This window comes from Musca domestica, unplaced genomic scaffold, assembly GCF_030504385.1.
Source record: "Musca domestica strain aabys unplaced genomic scaffold, Musca_domestica.polishedcontigs.V.1.1 5, whole genome shotgun sequence".
NCBI lineage: Eukaryota > Metazoa > Arthropoda > Insecta > Diptera > Muscidae > Musca > Musca domestica.
In genome coordinates this window covers 25,920,498-25,946,915 of record NW_026712346.1, presented here as the reverse complement: position 1 = coordinate 25,946,915, position 26,418 = coordinate 25,920,498, and the positions used below count along the sequence as shown (strand labels likewise).

General features: G+C 34.2%; 1 protein-coding gene across 4 annotated transcripts in view; it reads right to left on the bottom strand.

The window, feature by feature from the left end:
* The window catches only part of LOC101896987 (1-acyl-sn-glycerol-3-phosphate acyltransferase alpha), a 54,297-nt gene that overhangs the window by 7,552 nt on the left and 20,327 nt on the right, over positions 1–26,418 (bottom strand). Inside the window, exon 1 of one of the 4 annotated variants that reach the window (XM_059128087.1) lies at positions 8,506–8,644. The exons of the other annotated variants lie outside the window; for them this stretch is intronic. The gene's annotated coding sequence lies outside the window, so the exon portion shown is untranslated. Of the gene's footprint in view, positions 1–8,505; positions 8,645–26,418 lie in introns of those variants that run through there. 4 annotated transcript variants of the gene reach the window in all.

Here is a 26,418-nt window from a genome sequence, read left to right as displayed (position 1 = left end):
GTGCATATTACGGCTGTGGCGGAGAAAGAAAATAGATGGTAGTTATATCTGAACCGATTTCCACCAAATTTGACACACTTGTTTATAGGCTCAATTATGTGCTCGTTATATGTGCCAAATTTCCTGCAATTTGGGCTAGTATTAACCATTTGGTGCACAATTAAAGACAAATAGGGAGAAGAGATATATGGAAGCTATATCTAAATTTTCACCGATTATATCCAATTTTAATAGGGTTCGTCTTTGGACCAAACAAATTTTTGGTTCAAAGTTTCATCATGCTCTTCCTTCTCTCCCTTTCCTACAAACAAATGCACAAAGACATAATACCCAGACCACAGTGTGGTGTAGAGTATAAAAAGAATGTGCAAATGGAGGGAAGGAAAAGGCATGTGATACACTGCACCTGTGTTTATAGACAAATTTTTATTTTATTAATATCTATTCAATAAACAGATTCAAATAAGTGAAAACGGAATTTTGACCCTTTACCACGAAGTAAAACATAAATTAACTGGCAACCCGTCCTGTATAACCTGTACCAATTTTGAATATTTGATCGAGATGGTATTCTACCCATTAGAACCGCTTCAATAATACAAGTAATATAACAATAAAATATTCGACCCATATTGAGCACGATATCCCAAGTTTCTACAGTTTCGGTTATAAATTGTGGCGGAAATGTTAAGATATCACATAATTATCAATACAATGTATTTTTGTCAGATTACTGCCGAGGAATCAAGTTGTTGTTGAATTTTCTTTCTGGAAATTCGATGGTCTGTTGCACAGTGTTATTTTTTCATGTCTGTTATCGTAAAAAATCAATATATTTCGGCTACTACATTAATTGAATTTACCGCTAGAACAAACACTAAATTAAAGTAGAATAAAAATGGTTCTTGCGCATGGTACTAATAAAACCTAATCATACTTTTTATTACTCAATAATCAAGTAAACCCGACGTTATTGAAAAAAATTGTATTTGTACGTTACTCTATCCTGATCAAGAATATATAGACACATTTTTCGAGGTGTTGCAAATAAAACGGCAAATTAATATATCCATCGTGTTATGATGGAGAACATTGCCGAACCATAAATAGCCAAGCCATAAATCGGTCGACAATGCTATATGAAGTTTATGTCAACAATGAGAAATAACATGAAAAAAAGGGAAAATTGCAATGGAACACATAACGCCAAGCTTCTGCGAAATCGGTAGAAATTTGGCCAGAAACAGTCGAATACTGAACATATTGACTTTGAAGTGGTTTGCCAAATTTTAAGAAGTCATTTTTGGAACTTTAATTACCAAAAAAAAAACATAAAGTTCGGCTGGGCCGAGCTGTTAAAACCCTCTACCTTTGTGTAAAGAAAATATGTTTATTTAAAAGTTTCTGAATTCAAAGGTGTTCCACTTTAAACTACAAATATTAGTAAGACCGTTTGGATACTGCTGTTGAATTTTTCAAAAACCATAAATTGAGTGAGGCCGTTGTATGGGGGCCATACATACCAAAGACAATTTTACACTTCATGGATTGTCATCTACCAAATCTTCTTAAATAGCAAATTTGAAACAATTTCGTGGGTAAATATGACTAGATTTATCAAAATACGAAAAATTGTGCGTATTCTTCCGCCGGAGCTAGAACCCATTATGAGCTACAAATATCAATTTTTAGACAAATCCGTGGAAAAATGTGGCAAAAATCATCAAAATACTCAATACCCGGAGGTACCATTATGTGGGGGTAACGAAAATGTGGAAACTGCAACAAAGTCAAACGTCATAATTTTTACATTTTTTTAAGTTTTATTGAATGAAAGCAAAAAATGTAGCATCCGATTTTAAAACAATTTTAGATTTCTTCGAATTGGCCACCTTTGGCACGAATTGCTGCCCAAATGTTGCCTTTCGGTATTTTGGCCCATTCCCGGCGAAGCCCTTGCTTGAGGTGATCGCTGGATGGCATTTATTCTGATGTCACTGTGGATTTGCTATGGGGGCCCATATTATCACCATGTGCGGCGCTTGAGTTCTGGTGGCCAACCGAAGGTGCACAATTGCAGCTGACCTCTTTGGCAAGTAAATAATGTTTTCTCATCAGAGAAAACCAAACTCGCCAGTTCACCACTTTCGGCCATGTGAAGCATCTCTTTATCTCTTTTGAGTCTGTTTTCTTTCTGTTGGTGCTGTGTCTTGTTGGAATGTCGAAGGTCTGCGGCCAAAATGTTTGCATGCCCAAGGCTTTAATACACCCTCCAGAATAATATCGCGAGAATATTCGGCATTTACTGTGATGCCACGGTCGATTAATACGAGCGGAAAGTGACTATCGGCTGTTATGACGACCCACATCACCACCATGACTGGCGCTTGAGTACTGGTGGCCAACCGAAGGTGCACATTTTCAGCTGACCTTTTTGGCAAGTAAACAATGTTTTCTCATCGGAGAAAATCAAATTCGGCAGTTCACCACTTTCGACCAAGCGAAGCAACTCTTTAGTTTTTTTGAGTCTATTTTATTTCTGTTGCGGTGTTCTTGCACTTTTTGCAATTTCAATGGCTTTACCCCGAGCTCATTTTTCAATATTTGCCGAGTGGAATATTGCGATGTGTTCAGCACACGAGCCATTTTTCGGCCACTGCGACACAGGTTTCGATCAAGTCGCTTCTTTACTTTTCGAACTGTTTTCTTCCGTCCACTTCCTTAACGCCGGGTTACATTACTAGTATCACGTTAACGAGCGATGGTACGAGACACAAAAAATTTATTCACATAAACGATAGCCACATGTGGTTTTCCAGCCAAATATAATGAAATCACACTATCACGCTTGAATTCCATCACGAATATTTTTTTTTTTTCTGTAAAATTCTCACCAGAATGCCTTTGTACGCTTGTAAACAATATCATTAGCTGTCACTGGTATAATTTTAACGGCTGTCGGACGAGTGGCTTTGAAATGACAGTAGTCTTGGTAGTATAAGTTGGTAGCAGTTTTTTCATATCACCCTGTATATACTATGTTCCGCTACATTAATTGGAACTCACTACGAACTACAAATATAAGGGGGCTATACAAAAAACGTGGACCTACACATACAATGTTTCGCCACCGGAGCTAGAATCTCCAATCAAAACAAACAGCCCTTATTTAGTTACATTCCTAGTAACATAGTGGCGGTCATCACTTTACGAACAATCTTATTATGTGTATTAATTTATATTCGGAGGATTTTTTATGAAAGCACTATTTTTGTATATTGTTTGTATTGTTGTTAACCGCCACATTAAGGTTTTATTATTGCCACCATTACGCCGAACTAATTATTCATTGAACTCCAATCTATTGATTTGATCAAACAAATTTATGAACAATTGCGACTGTCCAATAATGTTCAAAGCCATAAGTTAAAAGTCTTATCAGTGATGTGTTTCACTAATGGATAAAGGGGCCACAAAAGATTACCAAAAACACTCACACACAGACACAATTTAATTAATTTATTTACGGTAAAGAGAAACAAATAAATGTTATTATTTTCTGGGCATTTATTAAATGTTATATTTTGTTATTAGACGAATTTGAATTAACGGACTCATAGGGTGGAAAATAAAAAAAAATTAAGGATATAAATGTTTAGAAATTAGAGATAGCCTGTTTCAATTTCGTGGACCGCTTTAAATATCAAGCTCAGACGTTAAAACGGAATTTAATTTCTTATTTTGTGGGTGTTTTATACAGACATCAAATGGTACAGCTGTACGAAAAGTATCTAAAACGTATCCAACAGATGTATACTCTCAGCCAATGTCAGTTTGTTTACATATATATTTACATGCGTTATGATTATTCAAGCTTAGTAGAAGGTAGCAGAAGGAGTGGACCGATATATCCCATTTTAACACCAGATCTTATGTTAATAAAAAAAATGATATGTGTGAAATTTGAAGACAGATGCTGTTGACCCCTTGGTGGAGGAGGTACTTAATAGAGTTGGCCGACTTAGCAGTGATGGAATTCAAGCGTGATAGTATGTGGCTGTGGCTATTGTTAGCAGCATTTAAATGTGAATAAATTTTTTGTGTCTCGTACCATCGCTCGTTACCGTGATACTGGTAGCGTAGCCCAACGTCAAGGAAGTGGACGAAAGAAAACAGCAACATCAACAGAAATGGTGCGAAAAGTAAAGAAGCGACTTGATCGAAACCCGCGTCGCAGTGACCGAAAAATGGCTTGTGAGCTGAACATATCGAAATATTCCATTCGGCAAATATTGAAAAATGAGCACGGAGTAAAGCCATTGAAATTGCAAAAAGTGCAAGAACTTACACCGCATCAGAAAGAAAATAGACTCAAAAGAGCTAAAGAGTTGCTTCGCTTGGTCGAAAGTGGCCAACTGCCGAATTTGATTTTCCCCGATGAGAAAATATTCGTTGTCCAGCAGTTTGTAAACAAACAAAATGATCGAGTTTACTGGCCAAAGATGTCAACTGAAAACTTAATTTCCAGCGCACAATGGCCACGAAAATCTCCGGATACTAAACCGTTGGACTATTGTGTCTGGAGTATTTTGGAAAGCAAGGTTGGCACTAAAAATACCAAAGTCTCGATCAACTCAAGCAAGCAAGCTTCGCCGGAAATGGGCCAAAATTAATTAATTAATTTACAAAGCAACGTTCGGGCAGCGTGTGACGGTTTCATTGAAGGCCGTTTGAAAGCCATAATTCGTGCCAAAGGTAACCACTTCGAACAAATCTAAACTTATTCTAAAATTTGATGCTATTTCTGACTTGTTTTGCTTTCATTCAATAAAATTTAAAAAAAAATGAAAAAATTATAGCGTTTGATTTTGTTGCAGTTTTTATATCCTACACCACAAGGTGGTCAGGGTATTATGTCTTTGTGCATTTGTTTGTAACAGGCAAAGGGAAACGAGATAGACCCATAGTTCCTTTTGATGATCTGCATAGAATCACTTTCTGAGTTGATTTATGCATGTCAGTCCGTCCGTCTGCCCATGTATTCTTGTGAACAAAATGCAGGTCGCATTTATTATCCGATTGAGATGAAATTTTCCAAACAACATTTGTTTGGCCCAAGGACGAACCCTATTGAAATTGGAGATAATCGGTAAAAATTTAGATATAGCTCCCATATATATCTTCGTCCGATTTGGCTTTTATTGTGCACCAAACGTGTAATATCAGCCCGAATAGTATGGAATTTTGCACATACAACCAAATTAGGCATGAAAATAAGTGTGCCAAATTTGATCGAAATCGGTTCAGATATAGCTATAGCTCCCATATATATTGTTCATCCGATTTGTTATTTTTGTCCTCCGCAGCCGTAATATGCACTCTGTAACAACAATATTTAGGGAAATATATCAAATGCAGCTCAGAAATACCTTTGCTAAATTTTATCGAGATCGGTTCAGATTTGAATATAGCTCCCATATATATATTTATCCGATTTCAAATTAATTGTGCACCAAGTCGGTAATACAAGCCCCAATTGAAAAGATACAAATTCTTCGGAAAATTTAGTCCTCTGAACTTAAATTATAATCATAGCTTCTATGATTTAATTATCCCACAAAAACTTTTAATTGTTACGTGAAGCTCTACTAAATATGCAAAATGGTGTAGGGTATCATAAACTCGGCCCCGCCCGACTTTAAAACTTTCTTTACTGGTTTTTATTTCACCCTGTATATACCCTCTGTAGCCATATGGCTTAGGGTATAACAAGGGGGTGCTTGAGTCGGTATCATTGATATTAGGTGAACAGATGGAACTGAAATCTTGTAATTTGGGATATAGAGCTCAAAAATAATAATTTGGTATATAAGTTTGGAATAAAGGTGACTTTGAAAGATGTGAGATAATAGAGTTATCTGGAAAAACATGCCGTACAAATTTTTATTTCAAGAATAGAACTGATGATGAAGTTCGGCCGGGCCAAACTTTTAATACCCTCCACCTTAGGGTTAAGGAAACATTAGAAGAAATGCGACAACAACCATTAAAATGCCGAATATTGGGAGGTATCGTTATATGGGGGCTATACCAAATCGTGGACCTACACATGCAATGTTTCGCCAACGGAGCTAGAACCCATTATGTCCTACAAATACCAATTTTTAGAGCAATCCGCGAAAATATGTGGCAAAAATTATAAAAATACCGAATATCGGGAGGTACCGTTATATGGGGACTATACCAAAACGTCGAATTATACATACAATGTTTCGCCACACGAACGAAATACCAATTTTTAGACAAATCAGTGCAAAATTGTGGCAAAAACCAGCAAAATACCGAATATAGGGAGGTACCGTTATATGGGGGATATACCAAATCATGGACTCATACATGCAATGTTTCGCTACCGGAGCTGGAACCCTTTATGACCAACAAATACTAATTTTTAAACAAATCCGTTAAAAAATGTGGCATAAATCATCAAAATACCAAATATCGGGAGGTACCGTTATATGGACCGATATAACTCATTTTCAATACCAATCATCCTAGATACAATACAAATTGCTCTGCTAAATTTTGGCGCTCTACGTCAAATAATGTGGGCTGTATCGTGATTTCAACAGACAGACTGACGGACAGACAGACGGACGTCGTTAAATCGACTTAGAATTTTATGTTGATTATGAATATATATACTTTATGGGGTCTACGACGAATATTTAAGGATGTTACAAACGGAATGACAAAGTTAATATACCCTCCTTTCCAAGGTGGAGGGTATAAAAATAGGAACGGTCTAACAACAAATTATTACTATGAAAGGGCGGAACTAGAAACGAAGTTTTTATTTAAATCGGTAAATATTCTCTATTATATTAGTGTGGCCTTTTCCTTTGCGAAGTAGCGAGCACTTGCTAGGAAAAAAATTAAATCATTTCATTTGGGTTTATTAAAAAAATACTTATAACTCTGTGACTTTTCCTCGTAAAGACGCAATCGTATTGTGGTTGTTTTTGATATTATTCGGATATTGTTCCAACAAAAGAGTTTCAACTTGGGAAACGAGTAGGCGTAAAACTTAGGGGAATCTGTGGACCTGTTGTGGAATGTTTTGACGAATACCATACGAAGTTTTTAGATTTGATCAGTCCATCTTCATAAATGTAATACCACCGTGTTCGGGAAGAGAAAAGTTTGTGTATAGGTTTTGTGACAATTGGGGTTACTATTGGGTCGAAACTATTGAAATTTGTATTGAATTCCTCCATTACAAAAATTAATTCCTCCATTACAAATAATTGATAGGAAGGTGATCAACACATATGCATTTATGGTACCGCTCTCTTTAAATACTGCCAGCCGTCATAGCCTTAAGTTGTTCTTTTCAAAGTGAATTTTAGCTGTCACGTTATTTATTTATATACATACTTGCAAGATTTCAGTTCTGGTTCAAAGCTAATAGATAATAATTTGAAAAAAGTTGTCGATACACGTCATCGTATTAGATAACAATATTTGAAGTATTATAGAAACTGATCTTTCAACCTTTATGACTAATGTACTGTTGTGGGCCAAAATAAAAATTGCTGATAAAATGATTATATAATACAATTCAAGCACGAAATCAATTCTTTTACTCCATACTACATACTACATCCACCTCCAAAAAAAGGGCAAATCCAAATTCTAATGGAATATAAAGCTTCTTTCCTATCTTCTTGAGAATTTGTCCACAAATGCCAAAAAATGCAGTTCAATTAGGAGTGCAAGTGGTTTCGGACTACAAATTTTTGAGTAAAGGAAGATATGATTTTTTCAAAAGTGTGGAACTGTTAAATTAAACCGATAAACTAAAAAAAATATTAGTTTTAGTATTTTTAAGTTTAAGAATGCAATTTGTTAAACACATAGATCTATGGTATGGCTACAAATCGGATGTTATCTACATGTGAAGAACGCAATACCTCTTTCAGGGATTGCTTTATGTAACTGCTTATTTTTATACGTTCCCCCATAGTATGGAGAGTATATTAAGCCATTCCGTTTGTAACACCTCGAAATATACATTTAATACCCCACAAAGAATATATATTCTTGATCAGCATAAAATTCTATGTCTATGTCGATTTAGCGATGTCCGTCTATCCGCCTATCCGTCTGTGGAAATCATTCTAACTTCCGAACGATATGAAGTAGGTTGATAAAATTTTACCCAAATGTGTATTATGTCTGCAGGACTTTTGGTATGGAAAATGGGTGATGTAGATCCACGTTTTGGTATAGCCCCCATATAATGGTAACTCCTTTTTTTGGTATTTTGATGATTTTAGCGACATTACTCACCGGAATTGTTACAAATTTGGTATTTGATGTTCGTAATGGATGCTACAGCCTATGACAGAAGATTGTCTGTGCACGTCCACGTCTTCGTATAGCCTCCACATAACGGTATCTCCCAATATTCGATATTTTAATGATTATAGGTACAATACTCACCGAAGTTTTGCTGGATGGATACTCCAGTCTGGGACAGAAAATTGTCTATGCAGTTATAACTCCGTAGAACTCCGATTTAACGTTCCCTCCCTATATACGGTGTTTTGTTGATTTTAGCTACATTATTCACCGTTTATTTCAAGCTTCGAATTTGAATATGGTAATGGCTTACAACAAACAATTCCTTTGTAGGTCCACGTCGTATAGACCCCAATATAACGGGTATATTTGGTATTTTTAAGATTTAACAGAATTTTCAACGAATTTTATTTTTTCAAAATGTACATACCGCATAGTGTTAATGGTATTATGTCTATGTGCATTTATTTGTTTGTTACATGGAGAAGGAAGTGAGATAGACCCATAGTTAATTCTGAGGGTCTTCATAGAATCACTATCTTAGTCGATTTATGCATGTCAGTCCGTCTGTCCATGTATTTTCGTGATGAAAATGCAGGTCGTTTGAGATGAAATTTTCCTCACAATATTTATTTGGCCCAAGCACGAACCCAAGTACGTCAAGTTTGGAGAAAATCGGTTCAGATATAGCTATAGTTCCCATAAATATGTTTCACCCTATTTGGTCTTTTATTCCCTCAAATTCGTAAGAATGATATTTGGTACCCGATATCAGATACAACCCTTAAATACCTCTTTCAAATTGTATAAAGATCGGTTCAGATTAGAGTTAATTGTGCACCAAATGACCAGGATCAGTCCAAATGGAGCGAATTTTGGAACATCCTACCGTTGAAGATCGATTCAGTATAGCTTTAGCTACCATATACATGTTTCATTTGGTTTTTAAGTCCCTTGGTAACACCTTTGCCACCTTTTATCGAGATCGGCGAAGATTTGGATATAGCACCCATATATATATATGTATATATATATATATATATATATATATATATATATATATATATATATATATATATATATATATACATATATATATATGGGTGCTATATCCAAATCTTCGCCGATCTCGATAAAAGGTATATATATATATATATATATATATATATATATATATATATATATATATATATATATATATATATATATATATATATATACATATATATATATCTATATATATAAAAATCAATTGTTGTTTGTTGGTAACGGAATCAGTTGAAAACGGCTGGACCGATTTGCATATTTTTTTGTAAAAACTTTCGTCATACCCCGAGTTAGGTTTAAAAAAAAAAATAGAGACCACGCCCACTTTTGCGCCCACAATTTTGATTTATCTAAAATCCTTATATTTGCCAATATAGAGGAGATATCGGTTTGAAAATTATTACACGAGATACTGTTGACTTTTCATCCCCCTCTAAGTATTTATTTGGGGCTGAGGAACTGTCGTTGTCAGTACTTTTTAATCTATATCTATCTTATTATATAAAAGAAAGTTGTGTTAGTTACTACGCTTATAACTTAAGAACCGCTGGACTGATTTTAACGATTCATACAAATTCGGAATTGTCTTCTCTCCGAAAAGGATAATATCCAAAATAAAAATGTGATATACTAACATTTTCATTTTGACTTTTGAAATGTACAATAGTAATGTTTTATTTTGCATGATTTTTTTCCCTTTTGACTTACTTTTTTCTAATGTACATTTGTAGTGTTTTTTATATTTTATTTTTGAATTCAAATATTAATACCAATTTATTTAATTGACTTGATTTCTTGAGAAATGAAATTGATGGCGACTTACATGGAAGTGTTGTACCGAATTATGTGGTGGCGAAACGGAATAGATGATGTCGAAATAATTTAATGGAATCGAATTTTAAAATAGAAGTACATTCTATTGACAAACTATATAAGGATCTTTAAACATTTGCTGTAAAAAATCAACGAACAAGTTGAAGATTTTTTCATTGTATTATCTAATTGAATTCAGTAAATTTTTTGTGAACAAAATAAAGAATAATTTTTCACTATATACAAATTTTCACCAAAAAATTAAATAAGTGGGAAATAAGATGTTAACTGACATCTACCTTTCAACTCCAGGGCCGACATCGTGGTTCAGCTGGAAGATGTGAACACATTTGAACAAACAAAAATTACCGAAAAAGCCCAATGGGGCTCATTTCAAAGCATGGAACTACTTCTCTCCTGTCACAATAATCCGTCCAATGTACAATCAGAAAAATACCAAATATAAAGGGTGGGAAATAGTAGAGCGAATGGGACTCTTAGTAAGAAAAGGATTTCTATCCTTCCAGAAAATCTTCCCAAACATTCAAGATACCTTAAATCGCTTTTGCAGGTCATGATGTCGATCATAACTCACGGATAAGGGTACAACCCGATTTCATATTTATATAACCATCGTATGATTTAAGCTATTTTTGGTGTCTTGGTCACATTTTAAATATTTTGGCCATTATTTGGCATCTTTGTTTCTAAGGAGGTAGAGAACCTTTTCGCATAAAGATTGAAATTTTCAGAGTAGGGCCCATTTTGGTCTTGACCACATTCATTAATTGATTTGGTTAATAATTGTATTTATGCTACTCTGGGGTAGGGAACCACCATACAGATAATTGCCACATAGGAATTTATTTAAGTAAAGTCCCCATATTGGAGTATCTCCAAGTCCACTTTCACATCTAATTGGTGGTCAGAAAAGAAAATTTTGTTTTCTATTGAATTTGTAACCCCAAGAGAATATTGGTTGGGCCACGTTTTGGTATAACCCTTATATAAATGTATCCCTGTTTTGTCAACTATTTTGGCTATTATTTGCTGTATTTAGGCTACTTTGTGAGTAGAGAACCATCTTACAGAAAAATGTCAACATACGTAAATATTTTGGTACAGTCCCCATATAGTCCCCAGGCCCGCCGATCTATAGTGATGTTTACCGATTGATGGACAACAACGCGGGTATTGTTTAATCGTCATTGAATTTTTCTATGAACAAGAACATATACTTTTTGGGGACTCTAATGCGCAATTTAAGGTGCTATGGTAATGGGTGTAAAAGCGTAATTAACTTTGACTATTCAGAAATTATTTTGCCCTCCTTCCATAGTTATTTATTTCTATTTAGTCGAATCAATATTTATATTAAAATTTGTTCACCTTTATGAGCTAGATTTGTGAAATATTATGCTATGCAAAATTTGCATTAAAGACTAAAACTACGGGCCGGCAACGCGGACCGGGCCAGCATTAAAGTAGAGCAATAATTTTTTTTTTTTAATTTTTAAATTTGTTTTTTTTTTTAACCAAAATATATTCGTAAATAAAATTTTGAATGCATATAAAATCAAAAGGGGTAGCGAAGCGCACCGGGTTCAGCTAGTATATATATATATATAAATTAATTGTTGTTTGTTGGTAACGGAATCAGTTGGAAACGGTTGGACCGATTTGCATAATTTTTTGTACAAACGTTCGTCATACCCCGAGTTAGGTTTTTAAAGAAAAAAATATTGACCACGCCTCCTTTTACGCCCACTATTACGATTTAACTAAAATCTTTATGTTTGCCAAAATAGTGAAGTTATCGGTTTGAGAATTATTACACGAGATGCTGTTGGCTTTCCATCCAACCCTAAGTACTTATTTAGGGGCTGAGGAACGAATTTTGATTATAAGTAAAGACTTGATTGTGAGTAATGACTCCATGACTAAATATAAATTAATATTCATGGCAAAAATTATAATTACCGTCGGTTTTAGATATTTTGAATAGCCTGATCGTATTTTTCAGCTATATGCTTTAATTTGAGTGTTAAATACCTATATGATAAAGAACATCTATAATAGTCCCATGTGAAAATTCAGCTCAATTTTTGATATTGTAAAAAGCATTCAAATGAGCTATAATTTGAAATTTGTATTTCCAACGTTTAAAATCCCGTACTGCGTGGTATTCAGTTTTGTCCACCTCATACTTGAAGGCGGAATGTTGTCAGAATAGCCAAAAAAATTACTCTTTTGTTCCGATTACCGTAAGATGGACATTAATTGTTTGTCATTTAAATTTTGCGGTGGAGATCCAATAAAGTTGCTTTATAATTTCATATTTATACCCTACAACACTATGTGTTGGGGGTATTATAAGTTTGATTGGGCCAAAAATTATGTAACGCCACGAAATATTGATTTCCCACATAGGAAAGTATATATGGATCTTCCTATCTCGCCGAGCTGAGTCGATCTAGCTATGTATGTCCGTCCGTCCGTCTGTCCGTCCGTCCGTCTGTCCATGTTAATTTGTAATCACTCTACAGGTCGCAATTATGGTCCGATCTTCACGAAATTTAAAATGGAGGTGGGGCTAGGGTCAGAATAGAACCCTATTTCGCATAATATTTAGCGGTTGAAATGTACCAAAAACTGAAAAAATTCCTGATTTTGCACTTGCTCTACAGGTCGCAATTATAGACCAATCGAGAAGCCTACCCATTTGGATGGTCATCGGATAATATTTAGCGGGTAAAATAAACCATATCTTTTTTGTTGAAAAAATTCAAAATTTTTCATTAAACCGCGAATATTTTAAATCCCGGCGAAATCACAAAGCCATGACAAGGTTACTTCTGATCTTTACATTGATGTTAACATCCAACAAAACGGATATATGACAAAATATGTGCGATATATATCTTTATCAAAGAAGATATGCTTGAAAAATCTCTTATATGTCGAGAACGGCTGAACTGATTTCGACAGTTCTCATTAATTCAGAATAACCTCTTGGCAGGAAAGAAAAAACGTCTAAATAATCGCATAAAAATATCTCTCTAAAGATGAAAATATTGATTTTGTAAAATTTTCTCATATTTTTTTAATTTTGTCATATTTTTGGCATATTTTCATTTTGAATTAAACATTTGGTAATATTTCTACGTTTCAGTCAAAAAACCCATAATAAATGTTAATCTTTTGCCACTTCTGAGAGATTATAGGTCTTTGGGAAATATTGGTTCTAGATCTAGGAAGACCATTTAAGTGCAACATCTACCAATAAATTGGAAATGAGCAAATTAGTTTAAGTTGCCATTATTCGAAAATTAGAGAACGAAACCTGATGGTTTTCTTTTATTATTTGTCACAATATCTTGTGGAATTCTTTCGAGTATCTCGCCTATATAAACTGTATCGTTTATTATAGTGTTGTAGGGTATTCAACGGTCGGCCCCGCTCGACTGTAGCCTTTGCTTACTTGTTTTTTTTTTTCATGTTTCTGCCACAATTTCCGACTGAATGAGTCCCAGATTGACATTTCGGAGTTTATTTCATATAGACGTACATCCCAAATCTACGTTCCCAACCAATATTCTCTTTGGGGGTTACAAATTCAATAGAATACCAAATTGTCTTTTCTGACCACACATTGGTTGGCAAAGTGGACTTGGGGGTATACTAATGTGGGGACTATACTTAAATAAATTCCTATGAGGATAATTATCTGTAAGATGATTTTCCACCCCAGGGTTTTTTACCCCAGGTAGCCTCAAGACTAAGATGCGCGCTTTTCCGAAAAATAAAAATTTATAAGAAGAGGTTTTCTTCCCCCTTAGAAACAAAGATGTCAAATAAGGGCCAAAAAAATGAAAAAAGTGACCAAGTCCCCGAAAATACCTTAAATCATATGATGGTGATACCAAAACGTGATAATTTTTTGCAAAGATGGTTTCTTCTTAAATTATCAACATAAGCTAAAATTAGTACGAAAAATATGGTTAAAATGTAGAATATACTTGAAATCGGGTTGTTCCGTTATCAGGGGTTATGATCCATATCATGACCTGGCAAAGCGATTATAGGTATCTTGAATGTTTAGGTAGAATTTCTATTTTGCGTTCTTTATAGTCGGTATTTGACTGATTGCAGCCCCAATGTATTTTGCATTTTGTGTTCTCATTTGACAATTTATTGAAAGAAGTAGATCCACTTTTTGAAATTAGGCCTATAACGCTTCTTTGGTCATTTTTGTTTGTTTAAATGTGTTCGCATCTTCCAGCTGAAGCACGATGTAAGTCCTGGAGTAGAAAGCATTTAACATCGTATTGCGCCCTCATTTCATTTTTAATATTATTCATTCAGAATTCAAACCAATAAAAAAATGTACACTTCAATATAGAAAAAGAAAAATAATCTTCAACTGGTTCGCTGATTTTTTTTTGCGGCAAATTTTTAAAGGTCCTTACGAAATTTGTCGGTAGATTGTACTATTATTTTGAAATTCGATTCCATTGAAAAATTGTCGATTTTTCTCGATTTTAGAATTTTCATATAAAGCGACAACGAATAAAATTGTTATTTATAGATTTTATGTATTTATTGCGTATTACGAATAAATACATAAAATCTATAAATAACAGTTTTATCCGTTGTGGCTTTATACTACCCAAAAAAACCTACACATCATATTAGAATTCAAAAAAAAAAAAAAAAAAAAACACTACAAATGTACATTAGAAAATAGTAAGTCAAAATGGAAAAAATATGCAATATAAAACATTACTATTGTACATTTTAAAAGTCAAAATGATAATGTTCAAATTTCACATTTTTACGCGATTTTTTTGGATTTTATTCTTTTCTGCCAAGAGGCAATTCCGAATTTTTCTAAATCGTTAAAATCAGACCGGTGGTCAGATACCGACTATAAAGAACGCAAAATAGAAATTCTACCTAAACATTCAAGATACCTTTAATCGCTTTGCCAGGTCATTATATTTGTCATAACCCCTGATAACGGAACAACCCGATTTCAAGTATATTCTACATTTTAACCATATTTTTCGTACTAATTTTAGCTTATGTTGATAATTTAAGAAGAAACCATCTTTGCAAAAAATTATCACGTTTTGGTATCACCATCATATGATTTAAGGTATTTTCGGGGACTTGGTCACTTTTTTCATTTTTTTGGCCCTTATTTGACATCTTTGTTTCTAAGGGGGAAGAAAACCTCTTCTTATAAATTTTTATTTTTCGGAAAAGCGCGCATCTTAGTCTTGAGGCTACCTGGGGTAAAAAACCGTGGGGTGGAAAATCATCTTACAGATAATTATCCTCATAGGAATTTATTTAAGTATAGTCCCCACATTAGTATACCCCCAAGTCCACTTTCCCAACCAATGTGTGGTCAGAAAAGAAAATTTGGTATTCTATTGAATTTGTAACCCCCAAAGAGAATATTGGTTGGGAACGTAGATTTGGGATGTACGTCTATATGAAATAAACTCCGAAATGTCCATCTGGGACTCATTCAGTCGGAAATTGTGGCAGAAACATGAAAAAAAAATATGAAATTATAAAGCAACTTTATTGGATCTCCACCGCAAAATTTAAATGACAAACAATTAATGTCCATCTTACGGTAATCGGAACAAAAGAGTAATTTATTTGGCTATTCTGACAACATTCCGCCTTCAAGTATGAGGTGGACAAAACTGAATACCACGCAGTACGGGATTTTAAACGTTGGAAATACAAATTTCAAATTATAGCTCATTTGAATGCTTTTTACAATAACAAAAATTGAGCTGAATTTTCACATGGGACTATTATAGATGTTCTTTATCATATAGGTATTTAACACTCAAATTAAAGCATATAGCTGAAAAATAAGATCAGGCTATTCAAAATATCTAAAACCGACGGTAATTATAATTTTTGCCATGAATATTAATTTATATTTAGTCATGGAGTCATTACTCATAATCAAGTCTTTACTTATAATCAAAATTGGAGTAATTATAATGGCGTCATTACTTATAATCAAAATTGTGCCGCCTACATAAGTCAGATCTGTGATTTATTATGCTTTAAAGACTAAAAGTACGGGCCGGCAACGCGGACCGGTCCAGCTAGTATATATATAAATATATATAATCCGTTTAATCCGTTTTCAGCATTATTGTGCAAATAATGGCTTAAATCTGTGCGTTTCCATTTGGTAGAACTCGATATATATTCTTATACCCTCCATCATAGTATGGAGAGTATATTAAGTTTGTCATTCCGCTTGTAACACCTCGAAATACACATTTTAGATCCCACAAAGTATATCTATTCCTTTTTTCACCAGGATTGTTTCAAATTTGGTATTTGAAGTTCGTAATGGATACTACGGCCTAAGACAGAAAATTGTCTACGTCTTCGTATAGACCGCATATAACGGTACCTATCGGTATTCGGTATTTTGTTGATTTTAGCGAATTCATTCACCGGAATTATTTCAAATTTGGCATTTAAAGTTCGTAATGGATACTACAGACTAAGGCATACAATTATCTGTGCAGTTCCACGTCTTCGTAGAATATCGGAAGGTACCGTTATATGGGACAGGAAATTGTCTGTCCCCATATTTGAAGTTCGTAATGGATACTACAGCCTAAGACAGAAAATTGTCTGTGCAGGTCCACGTCTTCGTATAGGCCTCATATAACGGTACCCTCGATATACGGTATTTTGATTTTATCGACATTATAACCGATTTGTTTTTAAGTTTCGCATTTGAATATTGTAATGGCTTATGACATATGTTACCTATGCAGATTCATATCGTCGTATAGACCCTAATTTAACATCTACATTCGGTATTTTTCAGATTTTAACAGAATTTTTAACGGATTCTATTGTTTTTGAGAATGCCAAATTCGTTCCAAATGTTGGAGAGTATTCAAAGTTCGGCCCGGCCGAACTTACAGCTTTTTTACTTGTTTTAATATAAGATTTTTATCTTTTATACCAATGGTATTTGGTATAAAGATAAAAATGTCTCTATTAAATTTACTGAAAATGGAATGAGAATTGAATATGCCTGCCATATATTAGTTCCCTCTGAAACCAAATTATAACTGCTCTAAAGCCAAATGTTAATGGGTTGGTATGATCTACTTCAAATAAATTCTTTTGTTACTGGAGCTCTACTAAATATGCATAGCGGTGTACGGTATCATATAGTAGGCTCCGTCCGACTTTTGACTTTTCCTTAGTGCTTTTTAATATACTCCTTCTCGAAGTAATATCATGCACCCTATAGCAAAGTTATTTGGTATAAAAGATAATAATGCCTCTATCAAATTTAGTGAAATTCATTCAGAATAAATTCTTTTGTTACGGCAGTTCTACTAAATATGCATAATGGTGTAGGGTTGTAGGGAATTTTCTTTACTGGCTATAAATGCAAAGAACATTTTATCTTCCATTTAGCTGATTTAATTGGTATGATTAAGTAATTGGTCAATGGTTTAAAACAAGTATTGTACTTTTTGGTATAAATTTACAAAGAATCTTTACACTACAAAAATTCTTCGGTAATTCTAATGTCATCGAAATCATTAAAACTTAATTGTCAATGCTAATGTCAAATGACTGAAAAATTTAGTTTTTTCGAATGCTGTGACGTTGATAAAACATGACTATATGTCAACCATTAGTGACTTAACACATTCAAACATACTTAAATATTCAATTCAATGTAATTGAATCAACTATCGTCATCAAATATATACAGTGGGAAAAGAATTGAGAACTAGTATTGCTTTCGGCATATTGATTTGAAAGATTTTAATTGAATGAAAAATGCAAATTAAAACCTCTTGTGCGGAGTACTAGTTGCTTACATACGTATGTATTTAAGAAGTTTATAACAATTTATGTGAAAATGAAATTTGATATTTATTATTATCATTTTTATTTTATTTTTATCATTTGCAAGATTATGATTAAATTTATGCACTTACAAATCCATGCCCAAATATTTATATGAATTATATATAAAACAAGTAAAAAAACATTGAGTTCGGCCGGGCCAAATTTTTAATGCCCTCAACCTTGGGATAAAGGAAACATAAGAGCCCATTATGGCCCACATATACCAAATTTTAGACATATTCATGGGAAAATTTACCAAAAATCATCAAAATACTGAATATCGGAAAATACGGCTATATGGGGCAATACAAAAACGTGGACCTATACATACAGTGTTTCGCCAAAAGAGTTAGAGCCCATTAAGATCATCAAATACCAATTGCTAGAACAAACCAGAAAGAAATGTGGCAAAAACCATTAAAATGCCGAACATCGGTAGGTACGGTTATATGGGGGCTATACCAAATCATGGACCTATACATACAGTGTTTCGCCAAAAGAGCTAGAGCCCATTCAGACCAACAAATACCAATTTCTAGACAAAACCGGGAAGAAATGTGGCAAAAACCATTAAAATGCCGAATATCGGGAGGTATGGGGACTATACCAAATCGTGGACCTATACATGCAATGTTTCGCCAAAGGAGCTAGAACCCATTATGACCTACAAATACCAATTTTCAGCCAAATCCGTGAAAAAATGTGGCAAAAATCGTCAAAATACCGAATATCGGGAGGTACCGTTATATGGGGACTATACAAACCGTGGACCTATAATTACAATGATTCGCCACATGAATTGACATCCATTATGACCTACAACTACCAATTTTTAGAAAAATTCGTGAAAAAATGTGTCAAAAATCATCAAAATACAAATTTCAGACAAATCCGTGAAAAAAGTGGACCGATATATCTCATTTTCAATACCAACCATCCTAGACACAATACAAATTGCTCTGCTAAATTTTGGCGCTCTACGTCAAAAAATGTGGGCTGTATCGTGATTTCAACAGACAGACAGACGGACATCGTTAAATCGACTTAGAATTTTATGCTGATTATGAATATATATACTTTATTTGGTCAACGACGAATATTTAAGGATGTTACAAAGGGAATGACAAAGTCAATATACCCTCCTTTCCAATGTGGAGGGTACAAAAAACATAATGTTGGAATTTAATGTTATGACGCCACAAATGTGCAAATCTATTAATGTTGAAATTTTAAAATGACACAATTTTTTTGTGGTTAATCTAATTTCTAGCTATAAGCAAAAGCGGGGTAAGGGGCACTGTGCTATTGTTTTAATATGAGACAATCTGATTAAGTATGGCATTAGATATTTTAAATCATCCTACATTACGTATCAAATTGCTCTCAATTCAAAATAATATACATAGACGACATTGTTTTAATATTCCAAAATCACGCGATTCGAAAGACAAACATGACTAAGCTCTGCAAAACCACGCGATGATAACTCATGAATGCTGAAGTATATTAATATGTATGTACTTAGATTTGCATATTCAAAGGGGGGATGCCAACTAGTTGAACTTTTTAATAGTGCCGCGCCTAGACTTTCGAGAAAAAATGTTTCTATTTTAATTGAAAGAACGCTTCAAAGTCAATTGAAACCGGAACGCAAATGGAATAAGAGTTGAAGAAATGAATGAACAAGATGTATATTAATAAGGCTGAGGAAATTTTATTCAAGGCTAATATTTATATATATTCCATTATGAAAACTAGAAAAAAAAAAAAATAAAATTATACAAATTTAAATATTTATATTTTCTTAGAAAGTGTAAAAAAATCTCGGTACTGACTTAATTTTCAAAGCAGATTTTTCTAACAAATTATGATAGACAGTTAATATGAATTAATTTGACATTCTTTACGTTAATTAAGAATTCACACTGTTGCTTATAAACAGCTTTTTTTGGGGAGTTAGTGATTAGCGTTGTCATCAGAAAATATCGATTTTTGAAACAATACCAACGAAGAACTGTAATCACTTATAATTCCTGTGAAAAATTTGGAATTTAATACAATGAACAAATGTATATAAATCTTACGATAAGATAAAACGTTTGAACAACAATTGGAAAGTGTCCAAAAGGGTCAGACACTTCGAATTGCGAACATGAGTGTCTCAAAAGTTCTTAACTTATAATATAATGTCGTCAAGTCGCCTTCAAAATTAAAAATTTTTATCGAAGGTGAAGTTGAGAAAAAAAAATTGAGAAAAATACGGTAACATAGCTCAAACTATATCAGAGATATCATTAAATGCAATCTGGTGTTAGAATTGACAAATTTGAATCAACTTACTGACAAACTTTTAACTGCTAAGCTTACCAGTATTTCTCAATATAGTGAATCGATTGTGACAGAGCGAAAGTCTGTCTATACACTTATATGAATTTGAACTTATTTCAAGAAAAATATTCCATAACAATATTAAACCAGTAAGGAAAGCTCAAAAATCGGGCGGTGCCGACTATATGATACCCTACACCAGTATGCATATATAGTAGAGCTCTCATAAAAGAAAGGTTGCAATTTCTGAACTCTATGCGATATCTGGTACCAAATATCATTATGGCAGAATGCATATTTCGAAAGTTGGAGATTTAAACACCAAATCGGAGGAAACATATACATATATGGGAGCAAGTTTGAAATTCTTGCTTCTATGCTAAACTCGGTTGCATTGCGAAAATTCACTCCATTTGGGCTAATATTAGCCATTTGGTGCACAAATCGGATAATAATATATATTGGAGCTATATCCAAATCTGAACCGATCTTGATAAAATTGAAAACAGCTATTTCTTGGCTATATCTGATATCTGGCACCAAATATTATTCTTGTATCGAGCATTTTATGAATTTGAGGGACTTAAACACCAAATCAGATGAATCATATCTGAGCCGATTTGCACCAAATTAAAAGTAAGAAACATAAAATTGGATGAATATATATATGGGAGCTATATCCAAATCTGAACCGATATTGATGAGATTTGAATCATGAATTGCTAGGCTGTATCTGATGTCTGGTGCTAAATATCAGTCTCGTTGGGTGCATATTACGAATGTGAGGGACTTAGACACCAAATCGGATAAAACATATATATGGGAGCTATAGCTATATCTGAAATTTAAAGTACTTATTACTATACTAAATTCGGTCGGAAGTGCCAAAATTCACTTCATTTGGACTGATATTAGCCATTTGGGCCACAATAAACCCAAAATTAGACGTAGATATATATGGGTGCTATATCTAAATTTGGACCGACTTTCACCAATTTGAGACGCACAAATGTTATTTGGAAAATTTCATCTTAATCGAATAATAAAAGCGACTCTCCGTAATTGTTACCATTAGATCCATTGCACAATAAGGAAGAAAATATTTGTAATCCACTTTGATCGTTCGAAAAAAAATTTGTTTCACTACCAAAAATTATAAGCATCTATTCTGAAGAAGGGTAGGAATATCAAATAAATGATAACAACTTGTTATTCTAAATTTGACTAATTCTGACATGCAGAGGACACTAAGAAATAAAATGGTAAAGACTAGACAAAATGCATTCTGAGAAAATGGTTTGTACCTATTATAGCTAAAGTAACAGCTTATGCCAGAGGCATGTTAAAAGAAACAAGTAAAAAAGCAGTAAGTTCGGCCGGACCGAACTTTGAATCCATTTTGAGAAATTAAAAAAAATACGTTGAAAAATACTATTAAAAATCATAAAAATACCGCACATAGGGTGTTACCGTTATATTGGGGTCTATACAAAGACGTGGACCTGCATAGGCAAGTTTTGTCATAGGCCATTACAATATTCAAATACGAAACAATAAAGGGAGTTACCGATATGTATTGACTATACGATCTTTTGGACCTGTATAGAAAAATTTCCGTCACAGGCTGTAGTACCCGTTACGAACTGCAAATACGAAATTTGAAACAATTCCGGTGGATTATATCGTAAAATTCAACAAAATACAAAATATAGGAAGGTACCGTTAAACGGGGGCTATAGAAAAACGTGTACCTGCATAAACAATTCTCTGTCACAGAATGTAGTACCCATTAGGTACAGCGTAAAATTCTAAGTCGATTTAGGCATGTCCGCCTGCCTGTTTGTCTGTTCGTCTGTCTGTTTGTTGTAATCACGCTATCTTTTGAACGAATTGAGATACAAGGCTGAAATTTTGCACACATGTTAAGTTTGTTAAGTTCGTGAGCAGGTTAAGTTCGTAAATGGGCCATGTAGGTACACGCCTTCGTATAGCACCCATATAACGGTATCTCCCTATATTCGGTATTTTCATGATTTTAGCGACATTATTAACCGGAATTGTTTAAAATTACGTATTTAGAGCTCGTAATGGGAACTACAGTCTGTGACAGAAAATTATCTATGCAGGTCCAGGTCTTCGTATAGGTCCCACATACCGGTATTTTAACGAGTTTCGGTACAATACCCACCGAAATTGTTTGAGACGCGTATTTGAAGTTCGTAATGGATGCTACAGCCTATGGCAGAAAATTGTCTACGATATTTCAGGTCTTCGCACAGCTCCGATGTAACGCTACCTCCCTATATACGGTATTTTGATGATTTTAGCTACATTATTCACCGTTTATTTCAAGTTTCGAATTTGAATATGGTAATGACTCATGACAAACAATGCCCATGTAGGTCCACGTCGTATAGACACCAAAATAACGGCTATATTCGGTATTTTTAAAATTTGAATGGAATTTTTTAAGGTTTTTATTTCCAAATTCGTTTCAAATGGTGGAGTGTATTCAAGGTCGGCCCGGCCGAACTTACTGCTTTTTAACTTGTTGGGCTCTAAAATGTATGTTTCGAGGTGTTACAAACGGTATGACAATCTTAAAATACCCTCCGTACTATGATGGTGGGTATAAAAACACAGTTATAAAAAAAAGAATACCAAATAAAAGTTGGTATATTCTGAACATTTGGTTTCAAAATTTCAGGCCATAGGCCCTCCCAATTGACTGCATATTTTCTTAGGGGTTTAAATCAATTAACATTGGTAATTGTGTTGTTATGATATTATAACAACGGAGCTATTTTCATATGGTGACAATATTTTAACCCTGTCCTGTAACATCTTTATACTTCTATGTTTTTGACGGACCCTACCTTAGGGCTCAGTAGTTTTATAAGTTAGTTTTACCTCGTTATTGTAACATGGCTAACTAAGTCTGTAAGTCTGTTCAGATATAACAATAACTTCCGTATGTATATACATCCACAAATGAGAAACTACCATTAAATGGGACTTTACAAAAACTATATATTCCATTTTCAATATGAAACATTTTATAACAATATCAAGGTGAGATGAATAAACAACCAACTTCAGACTGCTGTCATTTTTATGCCACTCGTCCGACAGCTGTTAAAATTATTCCAGTGACAGCTCATTATAGCGCACAAAAGCATTTTAATGAGAATTTTCCAGAAAAAAAGTTATTCGTGATGGAATTCAAGCGTGATAGTGTTATTTCTTTATATTTGGCTGAAAAACCACAAGTGGCTATCGTTAGAGCACTCCAGCAATAACTTCCGTATGTATATGTTTCATCCCATTTATCCATTCCAAATCCGTAATATACACTCTAGATATAGCTCTCATATAATTCCTTCCGATTTTATGTTAATGATGCACTAACCATCGTTGCGTCGTTTGTCCAATTCGACTAGAATAAATGATATTGGATATAATTCATGTGTCAAGAAGTATCTCTATCAACTTTGATGAGAATTGATTCAGATTAAGATATAGTTTCCACGCAGTTCAACTCGGATAGAAACGATTTCAAATTTCAATATCATTCAATAGCGATCATTGTGGGAATTTATAATTTTACACAAATTACCTACATAAACTCTCATTCAGTTGCACTTTTGTCCTTTTATTTCAGTTCATCGAAAATCAAAATAAATGTTGACTGGATAAGTATTTCAATAATGCTTAATACAATACTCAGTGGGTACAGTTTTCCCTAAAAATGTGGTATGAGTGGCTTTTGGATTGAGATTGAATTCTCCCTTATACAATATCGTCAAAATGTTAAATGAGCACTGCCATACAATGCAAATATTCAATATCGAATTGTTAAAGATAGGAATTGCTGAAACTAAATTGAGTTATTATAAAAAGTTAAAGAGTCATTATGAAAATGTTCAGACAAAATGTTCAATGAAAAAGTTCAGACATGGCATGACTCAATCTAATAGTATGTGTTATATCTACCTGCTGCACCACGTATCGTGGAAATAAAATACGTTGTCATGGTGAGTAACTGTTAAAGGGGGTGTTTTTCAAATCTGTTGCATATATTTTAATAAATCCCAACTCTGGTTAAATTACATCATATAAGATCTCCTCTGAACAAAATAATAATATTTAACATTTCAACGTCTCTTCTTTCAAATGTTGTTAGGTTTTTAGCTGTAGAAAAATGGATTTTCATAGCTTTAAAAAATAAGGTTAACCTTGAATTTCCTCTTACGACTAGGAAAAACCTCGCCGATATTTGAAATTGTAATAAACTCATTTTATTTCTTGGTAACAGAAGCGTGACTTACATTTAGAGATCGAAACTCTATCGGAAACAGATTCAATGACCAGAATACTGCTCCATATTATAGTCTTCTGTCGTAAAAACGTTCGACCGAAGAACGGTCTTTTGATCTTTTACAAACTCTTAAGAAGACACAGGATAAAAAATTTACTTTCTCTTGTTTTATGGTCTAGAACTTGTCCCTTCTGACAACCATTTGTATCGGACGATGCTGATCATCCTTATTGGATGATCCATTTTCAATATGAAACATTTTATAACAATATCAAGGTGAGATGAATAAACAACCAACTTCAGACTGCTGTCATTTTTATGCCACTCGTCCGACAGCTGTTAAAATTATTCCAGTGACAGGTCATTATAGCGCACAAAAGCATTTTAATGAGAATTTTCCAGAAAAAAAGTTATTCGTGATGGAATTCAAGCGTGATAGTGTTATTTCTTTATATTTGGCTGAAAAACCACAAGTGGCTATCGTTAGAGCACTCCAGAATTTAAATGTGAATAAATATTTTGTGTCTCGCACCATCGCTCGTTAACGTGATACTGGTAGAGTAGCCCGACGTCAAGGAAATGGATGGAACAGCAACATCAGCAGAAATGGTTCGAAAAGTAAAGAAGCGACTTGATCGAAACCCGCGTCGCAGTGGCCGAAAAATGGCTCGCAATTTTCCATTCGGCACATACTGAAAATGAGCTCGGGCGAAGCCATTAAAATTTCAATAAGTGCAAAAACTTACACCGCAAAAGAAACAAAATAGACTCAAAAGAGCTAAAGAGTTGCTTCGCTTGGTCGAAAGTGGTGAACTGCCGAATTTGGTTTTCTCCGATGAGAAAACATTGTTTACTTGCCAAAGATGTCAGTTGAAAATGTGCACCTTCGGTTGGCCACCAGTACTCAAGCTCCGGCCATGGTGATGATGTGGACCGCCATCACAGCCGATGGTCGCTCTCCGTTCGTATTAATCGACAGTGACATCAGAATAAATGCCGAATATTATCGCGAAATTTTTCTGGTGGGTGTATTAAAGCCTTGGGCATGCAAACATTTTGGCCGCAGGCCTTCGACATTCCAACAGGACTAAGCACCAACAGAAATAAAATAGACTCAAAAGAGCTAAAGAGTTGCTTCGCTTGGTAGAAAGTGGTGAACTGCCGAATTTGGTTTTCTCCGATGAGAAAACATTGTTTACTTGCCAAAGATGTCAGTTGAAAATGTGCACCTTCGGTTGGCCACCAATACTCAAGCTCCGGCCATGGTGATGATGTGGACCGCCATCACAGCCGATGGTCGCTCTCCGTTCGTATTAATCGACAGTGACATCAGAATAAATGCCGAATATTATCGCGAAATTTTTCTGGTGGGTGTATTAAAGCCTTGGGCATGCAAACATTTTGGCCGCAGACCTTCGACATTCCAACAGGACTCAGCACCAACAGAAATAAAATAGACTCAAAAGAGCTAAAGAGTTGCTTCGCTTGGTAGAAAGTGGTGAACTGCCGAATATGGTTTTCTCCGACGGGAAAACATTCGTTGTCCAAACAAAATGATCATGTTTACTTGTCAAAGAGGTCAGTTGAAAATGTGCAACTTCGATTGGCCACAACACCAT